General features: G+C 44.1%; 1 protein-coding gene across 4 annotated transcripts in view; it reads left to right on the top strand.

The window, feature by feature from the left end:
• RAPH1 (Ras association (RalGDS/AF-6) and pleckstrin homology domains 1) overlaps positions 1-25806 on the top strand; it is a 137458-nt gene that overhangs the window by 26161 nt on the left and 85491 nt on the right. The window contains exon 1 of one of the 4 annotated variants that reach the window (XM_066576069.1): positions 861-945. The exons of the other annotated variants lie outside the window; for them this stretch is intronic. The gene's annotated coding sequence lies outside the window, so the exon portion shown is untranslated. Of the gene's footprint in view, positions 1-860; positions 946-25806 lie in introns of those variants that run through there. 4 annotated transcript variants of the gene reach the window in all.

Here is a 25806-nt window from a genome sequence, read left to right as displayed (position 1 = left end):
GATTTGTGCATTGAGACACACAAATCTTATATGAATAGGAACCTCATTTTTTATTTATTTATTTATTTATTTTTTAGTTGCCCATTGCACATCCTAACTTTAAGCTTTCCTTCGGAACGCATCGTCCATTGTTTTCAATAGGGTCGGCAAAAGTGTCACATGACATGCGAGTGCGATGCTAGGTTTCTGGTTGAAAACAATGGGAAACGCTTGCCCATCCTCCGGCGCGGCTTACAATTGGGGCTGCCCTGAGGAGTTATTGACACAATTGCTTCACATTTACTTTTTGGCTGATAACAAATCCTCGCATTTTGCTATATTTTCCAGTAATGACCTGGAAACATTTTAAAGTGTGATCGCTTGTTGAGATCCGTAATCGTGTATCGTTAGGTTATCGCCATCTTTATTTCACTGATGTGTAACAATGCAGTGAAACTTCAAAAGTTTTACTCAAGTTTCCGGCTCTGAAAAGTTTCAGCTGAGGTTATTGCAGGCCGAGCCGTAGACTACCCAGTGACAGCGATGCTAGTGGTATAAGCAGATATCCGGTGTAAGGAGATATTGCTGGCCGGTATGACACGTATAGAGCCATCATGTGCTAGTTGTGTGGCTTAGGGCTCTGCCTAGTTGAGGAAGCTCAGTATGTTGCTGTTAGGTCCCATGCAGTTAATTAAAACATGAAGGAGCATGCTGTCAGATAACACTATGCTAATAAAAAGTAAGCACTGCCAGCAGGAGATGGAAGCCGGCCAAATCTGTGAAGATCACTCGACTTCGCTGTCATTTGACACTTCTCGAGAGATCATACACTTCCCTTTTATCTTGGCTGTTTGCGCCTATGGAGGGCTCGCCAGATATCTTCTGAATGTAGGAGGGCAGTGCAGACTGTGTGGATGGTCATTTACTCTTCTCTGGCGTGAGAAGTTACAGCATGCGGTGCCAGAGGTGGGTTTTCTCTTGCATTTATCTTGTCACTTCTCCTGTGTCCTAGTTGCTTCCTTTTGTAAACAGTATTTATGCACAAGGGAAACTTAGAAGCATCAAAGTCAGAGTGTAAACCGTGAAAACCGTATGTGGCGAGATGGGAAAATTAGATTCTAGGCTTCTAGATAGAGATGAGTGAGCATGCTCCGTTAGGGAAATTACTCGAGCGACCATCGGCATTTTTGAGTAACGGCCTGCTCATCCGAAAAGATTCGGGGGGTGAGCGGGGTTGAGAGAGATAAATTCCCCCCCGTTCCCACCCACCGCCCCCCGAATCTTTTCGGATGAGCAGGCAGTTATTCGAAAATGCCGATGCTCGCTCGAGTGATTTCCTTAACCGAGCATGCTCGCTCATCTCTACTTCTAGACACTGGATGTACCACAACAAGGGATCCTGTCTACACAGCGGAAGGTAAGTTATCGAGCGTCCCTAAAGCTTGCCATGCACTGTAGAGATTGTAGGGTGGTTTCACGTCTACGTTGGAAACCCTGCCGCAGATCCGCCACAAAATACCGGAAGAAAAAGCAACATTTCTACCGGCTAAAAGCTGGGTAGCTGAGTGAAAAGTGGACAGAACCCATTGTAGTCAATGGGGTTCGCCAAGCGCTGTACGGTTCTAAGACGGAGCTGTTCGGCCATGGGGATTCCCTTTTACTGCTTCCCGAATTGAGCAGGAAAGCAGAACCCCGATGCAGATGTAAAGCCACCAATTATTGGTAATGCCTGGAGAGTCATTCATACCAAATGTACAACCAATAAACAGAACTTCAGACCAGTACACAAATCATGGCAGATATGGAGAAACAAATAGTTTTATCCTAAGGCTGCCTGCACATGGGCGAGTCGGACCCCGCATGTGGGATTCCCGCAGCAGAGTTTGACTTGGTGCCCGGCTGGGGCCTCCTGCTTACCGTTCCGACAGTCTTCTCCTCTGTGGTGAATGTGCAGGCCAGGCCAGAGCACCGGCCTGCACATGCGCAGTACAGAGGATGCAGCGCCGTCGCTATGGCGCTGATGTGGTCTCCTCTGCTGCGAATGTGCCAGCCGAAGCGCTGGCCGGCACATGCACAGTTGAGAGGACGCCCCCGTGTTGCCATGGAGGTGACACGGTTTCTGCGGCCCTTCTGCAATGATGATTGCAGGATGGACGGCTTCCACTGACTTAAATGAAAGTCGACTGTGCAAAGCCTGCACAAAATCACAGCATGCTGTGATTTCTCCCCCGCGAGCGGAAAATTGCAATCTATTTCCGCTCACGGGCAGGAAATCACATTTTCTCATAGCATGCCATTGGATGGATTTACTGCAGAATCTGTAGGCTCAATCCCGCTCTGGATTTTGCAATACAATTCCCCCATTGTGCAGGAGGCCTAAGACTTTTTACTTTAGAACGACTATATAGAGCAAAAAACGCAACGATACGCAGTTCCATACGCCAGTAAAACTCTGCTTAGGCTCTGTTTACATCACATTCTGAGCCTTCCATGGCACATATTAAGAGCACTGCCCATTTGTATAACCCTCTGATGGAAGGCTTTAACATATGACATTGATCATAGCCTGTGTAGCCCATTGGTCACAAAGCACACAAAGGGGGGGAACACCCCTAAATCTTTACGCATTTGTTCATTACTAGGATTGTATGTAAAAATCTGTTTTCAGACCCATTGGGTCAATTTTCTAAAGGTCACAGAGAAACATAATTTTTGATTAATTTCTCTGAAACTATTGGACATGAGAAGGTGTCATTCTCTTCATAATATGTATGTAGGTGCAGAACATATTTTCCTAACGCTGTAATTCCACTGCAAGTTACAGTAAAATTGGAACACAAGTTTTTGGGGAACTGGGCCACTTCAAGAGAAAGCTGAAAAAAACCCTGATATACACCCGATACATTGGAGCTTCTTACCACTAAATCTCAGGAAGGCGTTCTATGTAGTTTCTAAGAAAGTCTTGATGTTGACCAGCTCTATACTGACAACCACCTTAGTGGTCTCCTAAACCACCAAATACAACTGAATATTTTTCAGATCATGAATTGGGTGAGAAATCTGCTTTTGGACAGAAATGACATTAATTAATGATTAGTTGAAATAATGTGTGTACTTGGACGAAGCAGCAACTTTGTGTTGAAAGCCTCTCCTGTGATGTTGTGATCTTTTTACAAGTTAGGAAGTTACAGTTGGTGTGCTCTAGTATCCGTCACGGCGCTCCAGAATTGTTGCCTACATCTCTGAATCAATTAAAGTCAACCCAAAATTAAAATCAGATGCACGTCCATTACACTTAGAGATTCTGTCGAGGTTGTACACCCGGCCATAATTATGCTGTGTACCTTTGTGATGTGGGGGTTCCTGCTACCACTAAAAAAAATGGAAGCCTATGTTTGTATCCACCATTTTTTTACACCTATGCGAAGGTTAATATATGCCACTCTGCTTGGATCCACCAAGCACTTGCCTAGGGCAAACATGACAGGGTCTTAACAATGGCGTCACTGTTGGCAGAAGCGCCAGAAGACACATCCTCTATTGTAAGGTTGAGGGTACAGAGATGAATGATGCCTTGCCAATTCTCACATGTGATTATTGAATGTTTGCTAGACTCCAAGTGGCTGTAGTAAGTTTTTTGCTTTGTAGTAGCGGTGGCATTGCATTGGATATTGGAGCAGTTCCTGTAATACATTTGCTCTCGGGATGTGACATATGGACGGCTAACTATTTGGCTGACAATACTCCTTTTATATGTCTTGGCCAATTTGTGAAGACCTCCGGTTGTGAACCATCGTGTGTTTCATTTCTCACATGCTCTGTGCATTTGTGACAATATCACATATCCAGGCATGTGACATATCAGTATTCCTTATGGCAGGGGTGCCATAAATTTTATGGTTGAATTCAAAGGGCCGCTTCATAAGACTGTATAAATGTTAACGAACCTGAGACATCATATCGCAATCCTCATTTTCGTTCTGAACATGCAAGCAGAACCATTAAAATGTATAGTTAAGATGTAATTCAACCAGATTTTTTGGTTAAATGCATTTTATTTTTAATTCAGGTTTTCAAAAATGCTTACTTATTTTGCATTCAGGCCGGATGTCCTATAGGACCATGTTAGATAATAGCCAGCCTCTTGGCACTGAGCTTCGTACCTTGGAGGGTGGCTAGGGTGCCCGAGTGTTGTTGTGAGTTGCTGATCAGAGCAGTGTTGAGGTGCATGCCGGAGCTCAGAATCCAAGATGGCACTCACTCCCGATGCTGGCGTTGCCCCCTCTGCCAGGGAAAGTGGAGAGCCAGTCCTCCTGCGTGTGAACCTCACGAGCCACATAAAATGACATGGTGGGCCAGATTCGGCGCGTAGACCTTCAGTTTGAGACATGTCTAATCATAATCAGTTGTAAAAAGAAGCTCTTCAAAGCAATTAAATTCTATCACAGACCCTGTTGGCAAATGGAAACTCTTGTCTATAAAGTGGGGACACACACATCCTTCTTGTATTGCCTTTATAGATGGTGCAGCAGCGTGTGTGAGATTTATGACAACTACAACGAATGGAAGATATAGTCCAAAAAAATGTTCAAAGACTAAAGGCCCTTTTACACAGAACGATTTTTGTTCAGTTTATCGCGGAATCGTACGAAACTGAACAATAAACTTTGTGTAAACATGGCCAATGACGAATCATTTTTCGTACGCTTATCGTTCATCGTTTAGATAGGCATAAAAGTCAAATTATGATCGACCTGTGTGAACAGCCAATTGTTAATGTACCAACAACTGCCTGCTTAGTCTGAATGGACGTGGGCCTCTGGAACCAATCGCCGGCGTGCTGTGCCTCCATTCAGTGATCTATCATCACTCTTGTGTGAAAGCTCAGGACCTGTGATCGTTGGGATGACTGTCGGGCATTTGAGCACTTGACAGTCGTCCCATGTAAAAAGGCTTTACATTGTCTACAGAGTGTAGCAGAAGAGCAGCATACAAAACGCCCTATTGGGTTATGTTGGCAGGGGGTGTTTGCTCTTCCTAGCGAGAAACCTCATTGCTGCCTAATGGCGACCTGCCCAAGACGTATGCATCCCAGATGTTGATATCAGCATTCTGCCATCAGTTCTCTAAACTGTATCCTGTGCCTTATTTGATGATCAAAAGACTTACAATATTGTACACTGGGTAGTTATCACGATAATTTGGTAACTAGCAAATGGTAATTTCCTAATGCAAGTCCCTACCCGTCTTTTGTCATTAAAAGCCCTTTAACATGGGACGATTATCGTTAGTTGTTCAAAACCCTGCGCTCCCATGGAAGTTCGAACGATGGTCGTCCTTTAAAAAAATGGATGCAGAGACTGAATGACTGAGAGAAAGTTGTTCAGTCATTCAGTTTCAACATGCAGAAACCTGAACGACTAGCTGATCAGTTCTGAATAACCGCTGCTTGCAGTGAAGGGAGGAGGGCGGTGACTGCGCTCCCTGGCCGCCCTCCCTCTATGCTGGCTGTGCTGTGAGCGATGCCAGCGATACTCGCTCATGTGTAATAACACAGGAGCGAGCTTCACAGGGACGTGCTGTCGGGCATAGTTTGCCCAACGGTTCATGCGGTCTAAATGGGCCTCAAGTCTCCTGCCTCTTAATAATGATATGACTCTGCTGACTGTGACCCCATCTACATAGCAAAGCAAAAGAATGATGAAAGGCAGAAAAATAGTTACAAAAATTAAAGTGTCTTTTTTTTTCTTGTTATATGTTTCCTTTTTAGGTTGAGTGTATTATGAAGCATTTTACCGCTGTGTGAGCTGGTGTATGGTGGTAATATTTTTTTTCACTACTGCGCGTGACTATCTCACGCATGCTGTCATGCGCAGTCTGACTTTTGTTTTTATTAATAATTCCGTGCCATGTCGCTTGTTGGCTATAAGCATGCACATACGCAATGTAATTGCATATGTACAGCGTTTATTACATGCCCATAGAGAACAATAGGGCTCTGTCGCGTGTAATCCGTGGTAAAAGAGAACATGCTGTGTTATTTATGTGCGTATTGTATGCAGTATAGATACACAAGTGTGAATGGATCGCTGAAAATCAATGTACTTTCTTTGACTCCATGCACCGCATATCATGCGTGCATAATACGCTATTAATCTACTCTCGTATGAGTGGATGGAACGATGTGAGATCTTGAACTGTTTTGCTTATTTGGTGTTCCTTTTGGTATACATTTGTTTCATATTTTGCACTTCAACCAAATTATGATGAGTGATACATTTCTCATTATTCATGCTTTTGTATTGTGTTAAGAGCGTATTAGCTTTCATCCTTGGATGACTAAGGCATCACCATCATGGATTGAAAAACACTTGAAAGAGTATAATTCACTGCATCAACTGTTGATGAAACACTAAACATTGTAAATTTGCCTCTCCTCCCCCACCCCTGAAAAAAAAAAGTCCCAGCTACTCGAACATTCATCTTCACCTTTCCATTGATCTTAATTTGTCTTGTATTACAATTTTAAGTAAGTTTTCCCCGTGTCCCAGGAGATGAGCCCTTTCCCTTGTTCTTCTCCGTACTATCCCGTGTCTCACGGAGAGACAGCTGGCTGCAGCAGGAGCCTCCCCCAGTTCTTTCCAATAAAACTTGTTTTGGGCTCATTTGCATTTGGGGCCTCCCATGCAGATTTCCCTGAAAACCCCAAGCAACATAGCACAGCATGCTGGGAAAATGTCAAACCGCATAACATTATGGTCATTGGGATCCGTCTGGCACCACTTGGCTCTGCCATAGGACAGATCAGTTTACTGCAAGTTTTCCATTTTTCTGTTCCTATGATGGAACATAAGTACCGAAACCCAAGTGCAGATGTGAACAGAGGCTTACTGGGGTGTTATCTGTACTGCAAAGCACTTCCCTTTAATTCAACATCTAAAAGCACTGTATATTGGAAACAGAGTTCCAAGTGGCTGCCGTCAATCCATCTGCCCCGTCGCTGATCTGGTAGTGAGAGAGAACAGCTGTGGCTTGTACTTCTGACCATTACTGACATAATGTACCCACGCAGAATGGCTGCCGAATGACTAATCGGCCCCATTTGTCAATACCATGTAGTGAAAACCTAGCCCTGTTAACACTGCAATAGTCACAGTATGCAGATTTCATTTTTCCATAGAAATTTAAAGGGTTATTCAGGGCTGTAATATTGCTGACTATCCTCAGGATGGATCATCGATATCCAATCAGAGGCGGGGGTACCAGCGTCAGACCTCCAATCACCTGTTTCTGGGAGCGGCTGTGTGCCTGGACTAGCGCAATTCTGTGCGCTTTGTACTGGCCTGGTAATTCCGCGGTCTTCCACTCACTTGAATGGGATAGAGTTTGCAGAAACGTTCCGGAACACTGCACATTCCGCGACAATGTACAGAGCTCTGCTAGTTCTAGCGCACCGTGCCTCCAGGAAACAGCTGATTGGGTAGGTGTCGGAATCCCATCGATCTGATATTGATAACCAATCCTGAGGATAGTTCATCGGCGTTAAGCCGGCCTCACATGGGCGTATTTGAGTGCATGTTTGTGCGCGCAAAATTTGCTCGCATAATACGTAGAAATAGAAGCCATTGATTTCAGCGATTCGTTCACATGCATGGTCAGTTTTCCTGCACAATTGCGGCATTCCCTCAGAACGCCTCGCATCCTGAATTGTTTTCAATGGGGCCGGCACAGCGTTCAAAGTTTGGCTATTGAAAACAACCACACTCTGCGATCCTCCGCCTCTGTGGAGGATCACTACTTTCTCTAAGTGATGCGAGGCGGTTTAAACACAAACGCCTCACATCCGCAGGGACATGGCATGTTGGCGGGAGCGCTATATCGGATGAGTTTCACGGCTTGATATTGCACTCGCCGTGTGAATTAGCCTGAGTTTGGTAAGTGAGGGCTGAGTGTAACTTGGTTCACGGGTGGAATAATAAAGGCACGTGTCCAGCATCCGATGCTTGTAGCCCCCGCCGGGGCTGTACTCCGTGGGTGTAGGATAGACTTGTGGGATCTGTTCTCTGCAGTACGGTACTGTATGAAAACCCTATATATGGAACAGTCTTCACTAATGATGGATTTAGGAAAGACGTAATGTATCCTCGGGGACAGTCCTGTGCTTGTGCCATGATTTTCAGGGAGCTTGGAAGAATTGTTTGGAAGGGATCGCTTCCTCCGTTCTTATTGTACAAGTAAGATAAGTGGGATTTGCGCCAGCGTGTTGTACAGCTGTTACAGTATGACATAATGCTGGAGTAATTATGTGCATCCTGTATCTCCCATCCCCCACATTAGTCGCTTTGTGACTATCGGTACCCTTGTTACTGGCTAGTAAAATTGTATGTGTGATCATGCAAGAGATATTAGGGTCTCCTTCCCTTTGCAGAGCTGTGTTTATATTGCACTAGTGACTATTGATCATACGGCAGAACAGATACAAGTGGGCATTTACAGGAGTGCTAGTGCTGTCAGTTGTCAGGCTGACCAGCGGTTAGCGCTATTACACAGGCATTAATGGCATAGGATGCAGTAAAAAGTGATACTACTTACCTTTTCTTACATGTTTACATATCTGAAAATACTAGAGCTGGTTACTAATCCTGTCTAATAGACAATCTACATAATTTTTAGACCTGGTTTTCTAAAGGTAGGGTCAGACAGGGCAGGTCCGCTGTCGGCTTTCCATAGAGAAAATCCATAGTATTTGCAGTAGAGTGGATAATATTTAAATAAATACACACTTTGCAGAAAATCTCACGCCGCATATGGAAATTGATCCACCTTGTACAACGGTAGGCTGAGCCCCTGCGATCCTGTATTAGGGAACCATAGGCACTGAATGCACTGTTGTGCAGTATGTTATGAGGCACCGTGCTATTCCTTAGAAGCATTGCTTTTGGAACAAACCGCGATTTGTTTTATTGAACCTTATGAACTCTTTGCATAAAGTCACTCAGCATTCTATAGGCGCTGTATTATGGAATTGAACAGATTTGTAATACATTCTTGTCCATGGGCCCTTATACTGTATATTAAAGTTCTGTCCCCAGGGCATAAAGAAAGGTGCACATCAGGCATTGTGTGTATAAATTGTAGCTACTGTAGCGAAGAGTTTGAGCCGCTAAAGGGCAATTGTATTAGAAAAGTGTCAGTAGAAAAGGGTTCTGCTCCGATGTGGAGAAGCCGTATTATGCTCTACCTGACAGGCATGGTTAAAAAGAGGTGGAAGATTAACAGAAGTCCTGTTTTGAGCTCCCTGGTTCCTGGCTCCCACTTTGTAGAGAGGCTCTACACCTGAAGAGACAGGCCATGCGTAACAAAAGAATGGGATGCTCCCTGTACTGGAACAGGATAAAAAGCACAAAGGGGACCTGTGTTGAGATACGATTTATGTTAAAGGACTGATCACTTGTGGTTCGACAGCGATATTGCAGCTTTATTTCTGCGCTTTTGTAGTGACCTGCGATGCATTTTTGTTTTTTTTTTGGAAAACTGTGCATTGCATCGCTGCTGCACGTGATAAGATCACACCATTTTACACAAAAAAAGGGAATATTTACCTAAAAGGCTTAGTCCGGTTCCTTCCACTGCTCTCCAGAGCACCGCCGTGTGTCCTGTAGTCCTCGTTCACCCACAGAAGATCACTTCCTGGTTGTGGGATTCATAAATCCCGCCTCCAGGAAGCGATAGTTCTGATTGGTTCATCCAGCACTCCTCAGCCAATCAATGCAGCGCTCGATAAACCAGTGCGATGGCTTTGATGGGTTCTCCGGTTGCTGGTCAGCCAATCAGCAGCCAGGTGGGATTTATGAATTGCCTGAGTCACATTGGAGCTCTGGAGTGCAGTGGAAGGACCTCGCCCGAGCTTTTTAGATAAGTATACCCTCCACCCCCTTTTTTTTGGAGTAAAGCTAGGGCTTAGTTTCAGGGTAGAGTCTATTTTGTAAGAAGCAAGATGCACTGAAAGATGGCGGAATTTTATTTTTTTCCATTTCCTCTTTTTCATTTAAAATTTCTTAAATGTTTTTCTGTACATTATATAGTACTTTAAATAGCACCATTGAAAAATACAACTTGTTCCACAAAAAAACAAGCCCTCATACAGCTACGTCAATGGATAAATAAAGGCGTTACGATTTTTTGAAAGGGAGAGGAAAAAACGAAAATTGAAAAACGGAAAAAAGCTGGGTCGCTAAGGGGTTAAGGACACACAACAACCATAAAAACCACAATCAAGAGAAAAATTGTGGCCACCACTGGTAGTCCCCACAATAATAATTTAGAATTGGGGTGCCTCAACATGGGCGTTTTGGTTTTTGGGCTGGTGAAAAACTCAGCAATATGGCAAATGTGTGTCTGCTTTGTAAAGTGCGTCATCGTGTCTTTTTTTCACCCAAATCGAAGAAATGATGGCTTCATATGGAACCATAGGTGCATGAAACGGCAAAAAAAAGCCGAAAGATGGAACATGCCACAATTGTTTGCTATCGCAACAGAACACATCGCAGGTGTAAATGAAACCATTGAAAGATATTGGTTTCATAAATCTGCTTTTTTACTCACTCTTGCATAGAACAAAAAACACAGTGTTTTAGCGTCCCTGTGGAGCCACCCTCCGTCCGATGTCACAGAGCGTACAGAATAGCACTAGAAGATGCCGGAATAATGCCTACAAAATAATTAGCAGTATAATAACACAGCCCTGTCTTATGTTAACCAAACATACAAAATAGAAGTCATGTCCGCATGAAGATGGTCACTTCCCTACATAGACTCGACCAAATAGTGTGGCAAGAATGTCCGGGTACTGCATAGTTCTCTATCAGACTGGCATGTGAGAGCCTCACCAATGCCTGCCAGGGCTACCAGGGAATATCCCAATGCCCACAGAGTAGTGCTTCTCATTGAGGACAGCATGAAGTACATGACGGGTTCCCTTTAACTATTTTGGAGTGCTCACAGGGACCTGGTATTGTCGTCGGGGTTCTGCACGGAGCCCAGTCTTCCCTAAGCTGTTTCTGTATTGTATAACGCATTGGCCTATCCTGTGTATAGTCATTCTTACGGTAAGGATTATCTGGGGAATGTCTTAGTGTTTTAAACACTCTTTGCTCATTTTGATATTTTCCATTCTTGCGTTGAATCCACATTTGGATTATAACTTCAGCCAGGAATTATGTGGTGTGTCAGAGCCGACTATTAATAACTTGGTCCTGCTTGAGGAGAAACATTACTTCAGACAATAATCCTCGTAGGCGGACACACAGGAGAATTGCCTAATACTGTTCTATCCAGCTGCATTTACCAGGAGGTGAGAGAGCTCAGAGGGGAATTTACACATGAAATGGAAGAAAAATGCTCAATGAAGATAAGAAAAACTTTTTACACTACCTTGACATAGGGGATTGCTGGATCTAGATCACCATCCACATGTAAAAACCCTACATACTAGTTAGTATCTCTACAGAGAGTCATTCAGATGACCATTTATGATGGGTAGAGCACGCCCGCTTAGGTCTGCTTCATCTGTACTGTCCAGATCCGCTTAACACCGCATGCATATTTGTTACAGTAAATGAGGATATAGAACATTTCGGCTAGAGGGGTTTTCTAACAGTTGGACCCAGAGTAACATAAAAAAAATAGACTACACTCTCCTTTCTTAGCCTCCTTAGGCCACAGGTGGCCACAGCAGCTCCCGTGGCTCATACGCCGTCTTCCTTTGGACGTACACACTGGAAATCAGGTGACCACTGCGGTCTATTGGGGGCCACAGCCTCTCTGTCCTGAACACCTGGCATCATGGCGCCCAGGATGGGAGTGCTGATGCCAGGAGTTTGAATGGTAACACTGTGGCCCCTAATTGGCTGCAGCAGTCACTTCCAACAGAAGTACACACTAGGAGATAGCTGGGGCCGCTCAGCTGTGGTTCACTCTACGGAAGAGGGGAGTATGGTCTATTTTATCTTTTTTTTAAGTTTATGCGGCACCCAGAATTTTCGGCCCTTCTTCAGGTGTGTTTATTTGAGGTGGTTTGTGCAGCAGCGGTTCTAATATTCAGATGGGAGAGAGGTCAGTCCACCTGGAACTTCCACCCACCAACCATTAGGGGTCACTCACATGGTCATATCTCGCCTGCGTATTACGCGGTGCTAAAAGCACTTTCTTTTTTATAGGGCCACTAACGCCTACTCGTAGAACACTGCACTTTTTGTAGCAGCTCTTCAGAGTTCTACAGGCTAATCCAATTCACATGAATGAGAACGACTTCTACAAAAAGTACAATATTCTGAGTAAGAGCCGCTTGCCAGTGTAATCATGGAACAGGCTGCTACGGAAAACCTTCCACTTGGCATATTTCTACCAACTTCGACTCCACCCAAAACTGACTCAAAATCCAGAGCCCTTGGGTAGATGTGACAAGAAAATCTTTTGTGCTGCCAATGCAAATTATGCTTCAAGGCAGCAATACTTGTCACATAAGGTTTTTTTTTGTTTTTTTTCAAGCAAGTCACATGACTGTTAGTGCTGCTTATACAGTGGTTGGCGAAAGCATCATTAGAGAAGTATCGTCGCTTTTCTCTACTGTGAACTGCTAAGAGCATACCTTACATTAGCAAGTGACTCGAGAGGTAAGGGGAGCTTCGCTTTAAACGCTGTATTCACCGTATTGGTGTAATTTCAACAACCAAATCCAGGATTCCATCTTAAGAGAAGTATAAATGAAAGTTTTATGCTTTTCTCTTTTGGGATCCAATCCCAGTTTTGGCCAAAAGAGTAAACGGCAAGGCTTCTGCAACTGCAATCTGTGAACACAGCGCGACATTGTGCTGGAGAATTGCATTGTAAGCTAATTGTCTATTACAGTGCTGTTGTTGGAAGGGCTCCCTCCAATGGGACATGACAGCCTGTTCAGCTGGTAACAGGGGCTTTCCATTCTTGCGTAGAGAAACTTTAATCATGATGTCAAAAAGAGTTAATGCTACTTAAAGGGGTGGTCTGGTGAGAAATCTTCTCAGCTATGTGGAATAACATAAAAAGTTATATTCTTCTCCTCCTCCTCCTCCCCTCCCCCCCCCCCCCCGCCCCCCACAGCTTCCTTTCCATGAGTGCCTGGCCCCCTGCTGCACTCCTCTTCCTACTCCAGTGATAGTGTCACACCGCAGGGTCATGTGACTGTTACAGCCAATAACTGGTTGATCCTGACTGCGGTGCAATATCAGGTACTGTCAGAATGGCAACTGTAGGGGATCGAGGAAGGAGAGTATGACTTTTAATGTTTTTACACAGGACTGAAAAGATTTCTCACTAGACTACACCTTTAATATACTCTGTGTTTCAGTTACTCACCGATTCAACATGCATTTCAAATTCTGGATGTAAATATAAATGTCTCCAATATTTCTCCTAGCTAAACGGTTGCTACAATTGTTTACAGTCTAAGTAAACAAGCTAAAAGCCTGTGAGACTGTGTGTGTGTGTATATGTATATATAATATGTTATTTATTTTACAAAAAGATAAAATAAAATGTGGAGACCTTGTGTTGTGGTTTTCAATCTTGGGCGAATTGGCAGTCGTCCGTGTGCAGAAGTGATGGCTCGTTATTGGGGTATGCCATGTCTTACGGGTCCATGGTGTCTGGCTGGATACTGGCGCAACTTGTCTCCACCGGACCTATGGGTAGAGCTATAGATATGTGCTGGTGGAGTTATAGGGAAAGGCCACAGCTGATGATTGGCTACCTTCACACCGGCTCTAGACTGCACCGAGACAGAGAGCGAGGACACATTACTGCAGAGAATGTAGGCCAGCGGCGAGAGTGACAGCAGGGTACCGGAGTGGAGGTGATCCGCGGCTTATGTACCTGCACTTGTCCGCAGCGCAGGGTTCAGGCCAGAGCAGGGGGGCGGCTTCAGCGGCACAGTACGAGGAGGAACAGAGCACAGACTTCACCGCAGATGGAACGGCGGCAACGAGACTGACAGCGCCGGGTCCGGGAAAGGGGACAGGGGAGAGCTGCGCGGGAGGAGCCCCGGAGCACAGATTCCAGCGCTGATGGGTCGGCAGCAAGGAGACTGACAGCACAGGAGCCAGGAGGGGACAAGGGAGAGAGGCGGAGGGGTGAGTGACATGAGGCTGGAGGGGAAACCCAGCGGGGAGCGCACACAGAGCGCTGAAGTTGGAATGGGACGGGACAAGGCAAAGCGGCGGGGTGAGTGACAGCGGGCTGGAGGGAAAATGATGGAAGTTTGGCTGAGACAGTGACACGAGCCGTGAGGTAGATTATGTCCGAGCTGTGTGCCAAGTGACAGCGGGGTTGGGAGTGGACATTGCAGGCTATTGGGGGGTGACTCGCAGCGGTGTCCAGAAGAGCAGATGAACAGAGATGGCAGCCCAGCCGAGGAGCACACATGCAAGAACGCCTGGTATCAGCCAATTCCCTGTTGTAGGCGTCGCCTGTCCCTCTCCTATAACTCAACCATGCCAGCCCAGGTCTCCACCCATTCTTCCGGTGGAGACAAGATGCACCAGTACCGTCTGTCTTCTGGGCCCCCAGACATTTTCAGAATGAAGGGGTCACATCTCTAGTTAAGTGCTGCAGTTCCTTTTTATAGATTTTTCCCAGTATAGTTCTATTCCCTCGGCTCAGATGGTACTGTGTTTCCTGCACAACGGGTGGAGTGTTAATGTTGAGGAAAATGGACTACTGTCCGTTTGCTTTTGGCATTAGTGGAAGAACTAGAGTTCATTGGCCAAGGTCATCACTTTATGGTATATCCTACTGTATATGTCATTACCTTATAGGCCGGCACAATTCCATGTAGCTCCAGCCTTCTCCTGCTCTGATACATGGTAGCAGGGAGAATTTGTGCTGCAGATTTTATTTAGTTTATATAATGCTACTGTTCTTTCTGTATCATGTGTTTGACCCTCAGCGGTCACAGTTTTACTCCTATACCCTGATTGCATATCTTGCTGCAGTATCAAAATAAAGCTAAAAAAGTCTAGACTTCACCCATGTGCAATCTAGATGATCAGCAGGAGATCTTCATGTGAGGGCAGGTAAAGAATGTGACTCTCCGGGTAGGACTGTTGTCTGCCTAACTATAGCCCAAAGCTGTGTAATTTGGGATTTAGATTGTTGTTGCCTGTGGCCACATTGTAGTTAGGCTATGGAATAGCCCTCTGCCGGCCTTTTATATATTCTCAAAAGTAAAAAAAAAGTGCAGCCTTGGAAAATGCTGATCTACTGCTTATGATGGCATCAATTCAAGGGGCACTTTTTTCTTTGTTTCACTACATTTATTCTAATAATCTACTGAATGGACTTCTGTCCCATTAGTACATTGTATCCGTGTCCTATTAGTACATTGTATCCATATTCCTTCTACACTATCCTTTTTTTTTTTTTTTTTTTTTGTCCACGGTTCTCTTTTCAGTACAAATGTTTCTTTTACAAATGTATTGGAAATATCAAAATGATCAGATGAATTCATGTACATTTTTCTACACTCGTGTTTGTTTTTATCTTTCTACATTGCTTGCTTGTCTATTACTATATAAACTCAAAGTAGCCCAGAAAAAAGAAAAACCTAATATGCCGCGTTTAAACGTACCCTAGGTCATAAATATCACATTGATCATCTCAAAGGCGTTTCTGCAATTTTTAGGCCATATGGGCGTATGATTACCGTGTATTACACATGCGCTGTACGTCTGTGTGATACGCAGTAACATGCAGGCAATCAATCAGCTTGTCAGAATTATATAATAAGCAAGCATAAAGAAAGAACACAGCATGTTCTATGTTGTAGCATATATATGCATGTACAGCCCTATTCTCTATAGGTGCATATAAAACACTGTACATGTGAAATACTTTGCGTATGTGTGGCATTTAATACGCAAGTTCGCTGAGCGACAGGGTGGGAAATACAAAAAGAAAATCCGTCTGCACTTGACAGCATGCATGAGATCCACTGTGACGCCCTACGCAGCGCTATGCCTGCCCACCGCCGGCTCACACATATGATCTGGTGAGCCCAGCCATAACTGGAGTCAAGATTCTGATTATTCTTGCATTGGATCCAGGAGTGTTTGTTGTAATGGCTGATTGTATCCCAATATTTATGCAGACACTCCTGATAATCTGTGCCATGACGCTTCAGGCATTGTTGTAGTGCACCACTTCTTTTTTTGAGATTTTGCTTTTGTTGCATATCGGTCACATATAGTTTTCTGTCATCTTATCACTTATTGGGTTGACATCCAGTTATTGATTTGAGTCTATGAACTTGTTTGAGCTGGCATGGCCTGGACAGAGGAAGAGCAGACTGCTGATCAATCCCTGGCCTCATTGTTCACAATCTAATTGTCTTTTATTTAAAGGGACATGCCACTCTTTCAAACCATATCTCTACTAAGGAATCTGTAGAGATTTAAGCATAATTAGCCCAGTTTATCAAAGCAGCTTTGTCAAATTTTTATGCAGAGGCAAGTGGTTGAGTCAAATTATGTGCACTATACTAATGTATAGCTTACCTCTGCTACAAAAGCTAGGCAGAGAGAAACTATGTATTGAGAAGGCCAAGGACCTGACTGTGTGGGTTCATTACGAAAATCACTTTCCCTATACAATAAATTGGTATTTGGATAATAATCAGATGATAATAGTACCAGTGTTTCTGGTGGCGTGCTACATGCACTTGATCAGGGGTGGAGCATGTAACTCCCTCACTGGGGAGGAAAATCCTTTGATGACGTCACCATCATGTGATCAGGGGTGGAGCATGTAACTCCCTCACTGGGGAGGAAAATCCTTTGATGACGTCACCATCATGTGATCAGGGGTGGAGCATGTAACTCCCTCACTGGGGAGGAAAATCCTTTGATGACGTCACCATCATGTGATCAGGGGTGGAGCATGTAACTCCCTCACTGGGGAGGAAAATCCTTTGAAGTCACCATGGTGTGATCAAGGGTGGGGCATGTTACTCCCTCACTAAAGAGGAAAATCCTTTGATGACCTCACCATCATGTGATCAGGGGTGGAGCATGTAACTCCCTCACTGGGGAGGAAAATCCTTTGATGATGCCACTGTCATATGATCAGGGGCGGAGCATGTAAGTCCCTCATGAGCCCACGCACGTATGGATAGCTCAGCTCACCCATAACTGCCTCCAGCGATATGGTAATGCGTGTGTCTTGCAGAAAAAAAGTCCAGCTATTTTACTTATTAAGATAAAATTCAATGTTGTATTGAATTGCTGTGTTCGATCTTTTGGTGTAATAGAACTATTATCACATGTCACTATTATGGTATCATTTACAGTAATGTTTCATTACTAAAGTCACATGCCTTTCTAAATTTTTGTTGTCGTCCGCCTATAAATATCCCAATCGAATTGTTCTTTCTCGCATATACATTAAGGTCTAACTCACATGGCAGTATTTTACTTCGGCATTTGTAAGTTCAAGGGGTTGTTTGCTCACAAAACAAGTTTTTAAAAATCCTTTCAATGGCATTAATATAATAGAAGTTGGGGTATTTACCTGTCCTCAGACATGGCGATCCAGCGCTGCAGCCCACTGGTCCTCCCGATCCTTGTTGTGAAACGGACACCATGTGGACATGGCAGCCAATCATAGACCACATAGTCACCGTTCCGAGTTCTGGGAATCATGGCTCACAGGATGTGAGCACTGAAGCCAGAAGTGCCGAATGGTGGCGCTACAGCGGTCACATGGTGTCCGTTTCACTGCGAAGACCGGAATGATCAATGGAGGTACCAGTCAAAGTTTTAGAAAACACGGCGTCACTTTCTTCCCTGGGTTATGTCTAATACAGAAGTTCAGCCTCATTCGGGTGATGAGACACAGCATGATGGGACCAAGCCCCGCAGCTTCTTCACTCCGGTGATCAGTAGGGTTCCCAGTGGTCAGACACATGTTGAATTTGCATTAAAGGGGTTTTCCCGCGCCGAAACGTTTTTGTTTTTTTCAACCCCCCCCCCCCCCCCCCCCGTTCGGCGCGAGACGACCCCGATGCAGGGGTTAAAAAAGAAAACCGCACAGCGCTTACCTTAATCCCCGCGCTCCGGTGACTTCTTACTTACCTGCTGAAGATGGCCGCCGGGATCTTCTCCCTCGGTGGACCGCAGGGCTTCTGTGCGGTCCATTGCCGATTCCAGCCTCCTGATTGGCTGGAATCGGCACGTGACGGGGCGGAGCTACACGGAGCCGGCATCCTGCACGAGCGGCCCCATTGAGAAAAGAAGAAGACCCGGACTGCGCAAGCGCGTCTAATTTGGCCATTAGACGCCGAAAATTAGACGGCTCCATGGAAACGAGGACGCTAGCAACGGAGCAGGTAAGTGAAAAACTTCTTATAACTTCTGTATGGCTCATAATTAATGCACAATGTACATTACAAAGTGCATTAATATGGCCATACAGAAGTGTATAGACCCACTTGCTGCCGCGGGACAACCCCTTTAATGGTTTGTCCTAGAACCATGCAGTCTGCTGTATCTCACAAAACCCCTTTAGCTTCTCACAATGTTAGATTGTGCCTGCACGGGATTGTTTTTTGGTAATGCAACAACTGCAATCATTTGTGTGAATAAGCCCTTAAATATATACAGTGGATCGTTAGCGAGCACTTCTGGACGTGGTGTTTATAGAACAGTTTTCCGATGAATATGTTGTACCGCATTGTACAGCCCTAAAAGGCTATGCAGCTAGATGATTCAGCAACCTGGGTAATACTAGGCTGTTAATATTTAGTCAAGTTCATGTTAATAGGTTTTACTTTTGTTTCTGCTATCAGCCAGGCTGCAGAGATTAATTGTTGGGGTCTTTCGTCCTGTGATCCCAAAATACATAATTTAATATACCAGACAGCCAATAAAACTCAAGCTGAGATAAAAATCTGTTGGTTCATCGTTTGACATTGTTTAAAGAATAGCTGCACTTTTTAAATTTTGACACAGCAAAAGTTTATCAATGAAGGTCCCGCTGCCAAGACCTCCGCTGATTTCTGAAAGGAGGGGTTGCAACTCTCACCCGAACGCTGTGCCGTTTTGGCTGTCTGTGCTGCCTGTAAGCTCCTCTCGGCAGCTGGAGAGGGACACATAGAGATCTCTATCTATATCTTTTATTGACTTCTATGCATAAATCTTCCTGAAAGGAACCTACAGGCAGCGATGAAAGTTAAAGGGGCACAGCTCTCTGGTGCGAACTGCAGTCCCTCCTTTCAGCGATCACTGCAACGGGACCCCCACTAATCTACATTTTTGACAAGTTGTTCTGAAAAGCTTGTACAAAAAGTTTGTAAAAGTTGTAGTTACTTTTCAGTTTTTACATTTTAAGAGTTTTTTTATATAGTATTTTTTTTTAATGTTCCATGTTACGTTATTATCGAAGAGATAAAAATCCTGAAATCCTGCAGTTTTCACTCTGGCCACTGAGCCTCAAGAGGCTGACCCTTCCTGTTCTGTAAAGACCACTTTTCAGCAGTCTTCTCGTCATCACCGGTAGGATTACAATGTAAGTTACCATCTGTATGAAGCCAGTTTCACATGAGCACTAATGTGGGTGCCTTTTTGGCACCTGCATTGCGCCTGTAAATTCATGCTAAAACACTGGTTCAGTAAACTGAACAGTGTTATAGGGGATACAAAAGGTGAACCCCACAGCAGATCTGCAGATAACCTAGTGATCAAGTACAATCATCAGAAGAGGAGTAAGGCTGGGTTCACACGGGGCGAAATTGCCACAAAATTTCCGTGCGGAAAGTCTATACGGCAATTCCGCCCACGGCTGCTAATCCGGGGATTAGCCAGCAAAGGGGACGAGATTTTGCAAAATCCAATCCGTTGTGACCAAGCCGCACGAAAACTGACATACGGTGCGGAATTTAATTCCGCAGCACGTCAATTCTTTTGTCGTTTCCACAGCGACCTCTCTTCACTCTATTGGGAGAGAAAGCCGCAGCGGAATGCCGAAGGCGAACTCGCTTCAAAACCCGCGGCTAAAGGACACGAGTTTTGAAGCTGCGCTTATCCTGTGGAGATCTCGCGTTTTTTCGGTGCATTCATTCCACAGAATTTCCATCCCGCGTGACCCCAGCCTTATAAGACATTAATAAATGCTTGCAGAATTCTTTTTTTTAATCTGATTATTTTGTCCACTTTTAAATTGGTGCAGTAGGAACTTCTGAATTATCCATGTAGAAAGTTATCATCAGACTTCATTCTGTCATAATCACCATCTGCATTCTAGTATGTCTTATGAGTACTTCAAGCTTAAATGATTCATTGTCCTGCCATAGATGCACAGACTATTGACCAACGAAATGCACACCTTTAGGACATTCAGTTCTATTTTCTGGCATTTTAAAATGCATAAAAAAAGTTTAATTTTTTATGTAGTATTTTTATCTGTGGTGTTTTGGGGGCATTTTTTTGTGTCCTGAATATGAGGTTTTCCTGGTGTTTTTCAAGTATAGAGAAGTGCTGAGCTTTAAAGGGGTTGTCCGATTGTAAACTATTGATGTCCTATCCTCAGGATAAGTTCTCAATAGTAGATTGGCAGGGGTCCATTGCTTAGACCCCATGCCAAACAGCTTTTTGCCAGGCTGACTCACTTGTGCTCTGAACTGAATTCTTACTGCTTAAGAACTTAATGTTCTTAATGCAGTGGCCAAGTTCCAATTGAAATGAATGGGAGTGTTGCCTGCAATTCCAAGCCTGGCCGCTACAGTGAGAATGGAGCTGTCTGCGTCCTGCAGAAATCAGCTCAGTGCAAAGCACTCTGGCCTGGCAAACAGCTGATCTTCAAGGAACCTGAGCAATGGACTCTGCCAATCTATCATTGATGACTTATCCTAAGAATAGGCCTTCAATAGTTTTACAGCGAGATAATCCCTTTTAAAGAAGAAAAAAATGACACTTGTGAAATATCACGAAAACACCACAAACCAAATTTACTTTTTTTTCTTTAGTCGTTTTTTTAATTTATAGTCTTAAAAGTAACATCTAGGCACAGAAAGTGCTTTTCCCCCCCCAGAAAATACTGTCTATGAAACCAGCTCTATATGGACTGAAACGTTCTCCCTAGGAATGTCATGAGGACAGGACAAGAGGATGTCCAGGGACTTGTAAAAGGAATAGATTTGGAAAATATGTTCTTATTTAAAAGACCAGCATCTAATTCTGCTAGCTCCTTAAAGGGTAGACTAACTTCTTGTAGACCATTTTACAGTTTAGCCAGTCTGGTATAAACCATAATAGTGAAGCGGTTGGTCATGTATTGGTGGCATATCCTAGGTCATCGCTTACTATCAGTACATAACCCCTTTCACACTGCCCTTATCTTGAATTGAAGTATAGTCTGTCAATCAGCACTCATTACTGCCATTTAAATGCGTCACGGGGACAAATGATCATTAATACAATCGTTTGTGCTGTCAACAAATGCATTCTGTTTGAGGACGTCGCTCGTTGGCAGCACAACTGGATGGACATTTGTCTCTTTTCAGCCTAGTATACGATGTTACTATGTTGAGTTTACCTATCTTCTTTCCCTACTGAGAACACATGGCCACTCGACGAGTAAGCTTATGTATGGGCTTGTTTGTAGCTTTCTAAAGTCTATGGGCAACTTTAATAACTGTCTAAGATCGGTCCTCTCCATTTTCAGTCTACTCTTAAGAGCACACAACCATCACCTTTGGGCCTCATAAACTAAGGGCTTAAAAGTAATGGAAGGGGAGTCCAGGGGAAGTCTCATCAAGCCCTCCATTCCCGTGCTGTGTCCCCGCGAAGTTGGCTCGCAACAACAATTTGACTCTTTCTGTACATGCATCTCCCATTCATCTCCTCTATAGGAGGTTTCTCGCAGAAAGAGTCAGCTGTTGGCTCGCACAGACACTGCGCTGAAACAAGGAGCTCGGTGACTATGAAAGATGCCTCCCTGGACTCCCGTTTCCATCGCCTTTTGAGCTCCTTGGCAAAGTTTGCGGGGTGAAAAGTGATGACTGTGTCCCTTTAAGAACTCTTGAGAAATCCTGTCTCGGATTGATGTAATTACAGGTTTATATATCAGTCTGACATTGCAACATCTGAATCAGCCTTTTTCCTCTAATCATATGTTTGAGTCTTGGAGAATATGCTTCATGTTATGTTTAGCTAAAAAAGACACTTGCTGCGGATTAAATGTTGCAGATTTTTAACGCTTTCTTTCTCCGTCTAAGATCCTAAAATATTACTGTACAGCGACCAGTGTAATTGGATGGCCAATGCATGGTTATGGACCTCGCCAAGACTCGCGTGGACGAGCACATGACTACTGGTGTGTTAGTAGCAGTTATATTGGGGATCTCTTCTTTAACCCATTGGTTAGATAATACCGATTTACACTGAATAGCCACATTATTATAGACCCCCATCTAGTAGCATATTGGACCTCCTTTGGTCTTTGGAACTGTAGCCATTTGTTGTGGTACAGATTTCACCGGGTGTTTAAGTCACTCAGCAGGGATATTGGCCCACAGAGACTAGATTGCTTTTTGCAGTTGCTGCAAATTAGATGGAGGTACTGATATGAGCAGCAGACAAGAAGGCTTCATTAAGGCCCCCTGTCCACGGTGTTGCAGTATCCCGCCGCAGGAGCCGCTGCCCAGGAGCAGGAGCCGCCAATAATTCTCTGCCGGTCAGCCTAATCTGATAGATAGGCTGACCGCAGAGAATCGGGGCAATTTGCAGCATGCTGCGAATTGCCGGCCGTGAGCGGAGAATCACAATGATTCTCCGCTCATGGACAGGAGGCTGGCGCTTTCCATAGCAATGCTATGGAAAGCTTCAGACGGCGTGATTCGTCCGTGGACAGGGGGCCTAATTCATACTTGCACCAAATTCTAACCCTCCTACCAACACTGTGCAAGGAAATCTGAATTCCTCTGACCAGACTTTTTTTTTGTTTTGTGTTTTTCTTTTCTTGCTGTTCGGGGATCCAATTTTTGCATTCTTCTGCCCTGTGCAGTCTTGCCTTTCTCTTAGACCACTTGAACTGGGTTGTCTGCTGTTATAACCCATTCGTGGCAAGGAGTGACGCCATGTGTGTTTGGGTGTTAGTAGGAGCACCAGTATTGCATTCAGTTGCAATTTTCTTGACTGTGCACCCTTTGATATTCTCCTCTTACCCCTTTGGTTGACAGCTGTTTTACATCTGCAGGTTCCCCTTTTGCTTGATGTTTTTCCATACTCTGTATACCCTCTACACTATGGACTTGGTATACCCTCAACACCAATGTAATGAGAAAACACCACAAAATTGGAATGAAATTCTAGAACCAGGAAACTGTGGAACCAATATTGTGCTTGTAAACTTGCGATTTTTAAAAAAAAAATTTTTTTAAATGCAATTGCAAAGTTGTTTTGTGACAAATGTATTGTGTCGCTCCACTTCCGATTTTTCATGTGTGTCATTTGAACGCTTCTACAATATACTGTAATACTTCAGTATTGCAGGTGCTTACATTTCTAAGTGTGGTCCAATAACCCTGCCATAGGCAGGTCTAAATAGACTGCAATACATAGTAGCCTCACTAGACTCCTGGCTGGCATGTGAACCCATTGGATCAGTCAATATTGACTGTGGCATTCAAAGAGTTAAAGGGGTTGTAAACTAATAACGAGCTATCCACAGGATAGGTCTGCACTGATTTTTGCACTACGTATTACACAAATGAAAAATTTGTAATATGTGGGTGACCTACGTCCTTATAAGTGCGCCCTAAGGAAAGTCCATTAGCCGTTTACTGTGGCAGCGTTTCGGGCTGTTTTCACATGTGACTTGTGAAGGCAACCTTAGGCACAGAATCCACCGCACGGGTTAAAAAGCTAACTTCACATGAGTGAAAATCGTGGCAAAATCACATATTTGTCCTTGAGATGTTTGAGCGCCAGCAATGCTTCTCCCCAAAAATAGTCTTGCATTGCTGCCGCTTGCGATTTTCTCACACGATAGACTGCAACAGGTGTTGCTAATGTTAAAATCGCATCACACAAACATGGCAATGCGATAAAACGGAGGCTCCATAGGGAAACGTGGGCGAGAAAAATAATTGCAGAAAGATAGGGCAGGCAGCAATTTTCAAATCTCGCAACATCGCAGGACAGGAGATGTCTTAAATGAGAATTAAGCCATTGAAAATCATGGGATTCATAATTCTGTGTTTTCTCGTCCATGTGAAACCGTCCCAAGCCAACGCTAGAGGTGTCTGGTAGTGGCTTAATCCCCTCCCTCCATTCAGAACACATGCATGCTCATCCAAGCCAAGAGTGCATGTGTAGCGGGGTGTGGGGGGTTGTAAGTAACAGTTGGCTGAACAGTCTTTCATTACCTATTTTAAGGCTCTTTTCACACTGTATTAATGACTTCTGTTACACGTATGCGCCTGGTAAAGCTTTGACGTATACATTTAGCAGAGGTTCCTATCACCCATAGAGTATCTGTATTAGTTTTTTAAAGTTTTTTTTTTTTTAACGAGATGCGTCTTGGAATAGATGGAATAGTTTTGTCTGTTAAAAGGATCGGGATACCAAAATGGTCCCATCCTGTGGCTTGGGGCTTATGGATCCATTTGATAGAAGGTGTATATGGCGGCTTTAACTCTCCCCCAGTATATATAGACGCTTGGCTGAGCGGTTACGGATGTGTCTATAAGCTTGTCGTCTGTTTCCAATAACAACCAACAGAATTTTAAATCCAGCTGTGCACTACAATACGGGCTCTAATTCGGCACACAATAAAGTAATGCATTGTACCCGGCGAGTCTAACATCATCCTACCTGTTTGTGCACTGGCCAAATAAACAGGATGTAGTAGTAATAAATGATCTCATGCATAGTGCAGGAATCTCTGGTGGATTTCGCTTTAATTGTCTTTTCCGGGACTTTTCTTACGGTAAATCAACTCCAAAGATGGAAGTTAAGAGTAGTGATACCACATCAAGCACTTGCTTCTAATTCTTTTATGGTTGCTGCAAATTATTATTTTTGCTAATCTCTCCAACTCGCCTCTTATTCAAAAGACCAGCTTTAAATGTGTGTACACCTACCATGTGAGCTTCTAATGTGGAAGTCCTGAGGCAATTTTATGGGACATCACTGATTATGTCCCTGCTGGCCTCCCATTGGCTGCAGCTATCACATGGGTAAACAACCCACATCACCGATACAGCCAATGTAAACACAAGCCTGGAGTGGCGACGGGGGAGCAGCGCACAGTGGGAGGGGAGTATGTACGTTTTTATTACATACTCCATCCTCACACTATCGCCAATATTTGGGGGTTTCAGAAAACCCCTTTAAGGTCCCAAATAGCTACGGTACTTTATATTTTTTGCATAGAACGAGATCGGATCCTTTTTGTAATCTAATATAAAAAAGCCTACAGGCTTTTTTGTGCACCACACTTTGACCCCTTTGCGTGACCTTTGGTGGATGATTTTGGTATCATTAGATTTGTTACATGCTCACCACTGCCGCAAAATCATAACATTTGAGTTTGAAACATTACGTAACCTGTCAGGCAAGGTCTATAATTAAAGATGTGTACTGTGTCTGAAACATGGAAGTGGGCTGATGTGTCTTGGTTTCATGGGGGATCTGTTTTAGCAGTAAAGAATTTATATGAAAGCTTAGCTTGGATTGGTTCCTATGGGCAAAAGAGGACATTGTTACTATAAGGCAGCTTTGTAAAGTTCTCTGAATGTCA

This window comes from Eleutherodactylus coqui, chromosome 8 (assembly GCF_035609145.1).
Source record: "Eleutherodactylus coqui strain aEleCoq1 chromosome 8, aEleCoq1.hap1, whole genome shotgun sequence".
NCBI lineage: Eukaryota > Metazoa > Chordata > Amphibia > Anura > Eleutherodactylidae > Eleutherodactylus > Eleutherodactylus coqui.
The sequence above is the reverse complement of the archived record's forward strand: the minus strand, read 5'-3'. Positions and strand labels throughout refer to the sequence as shown.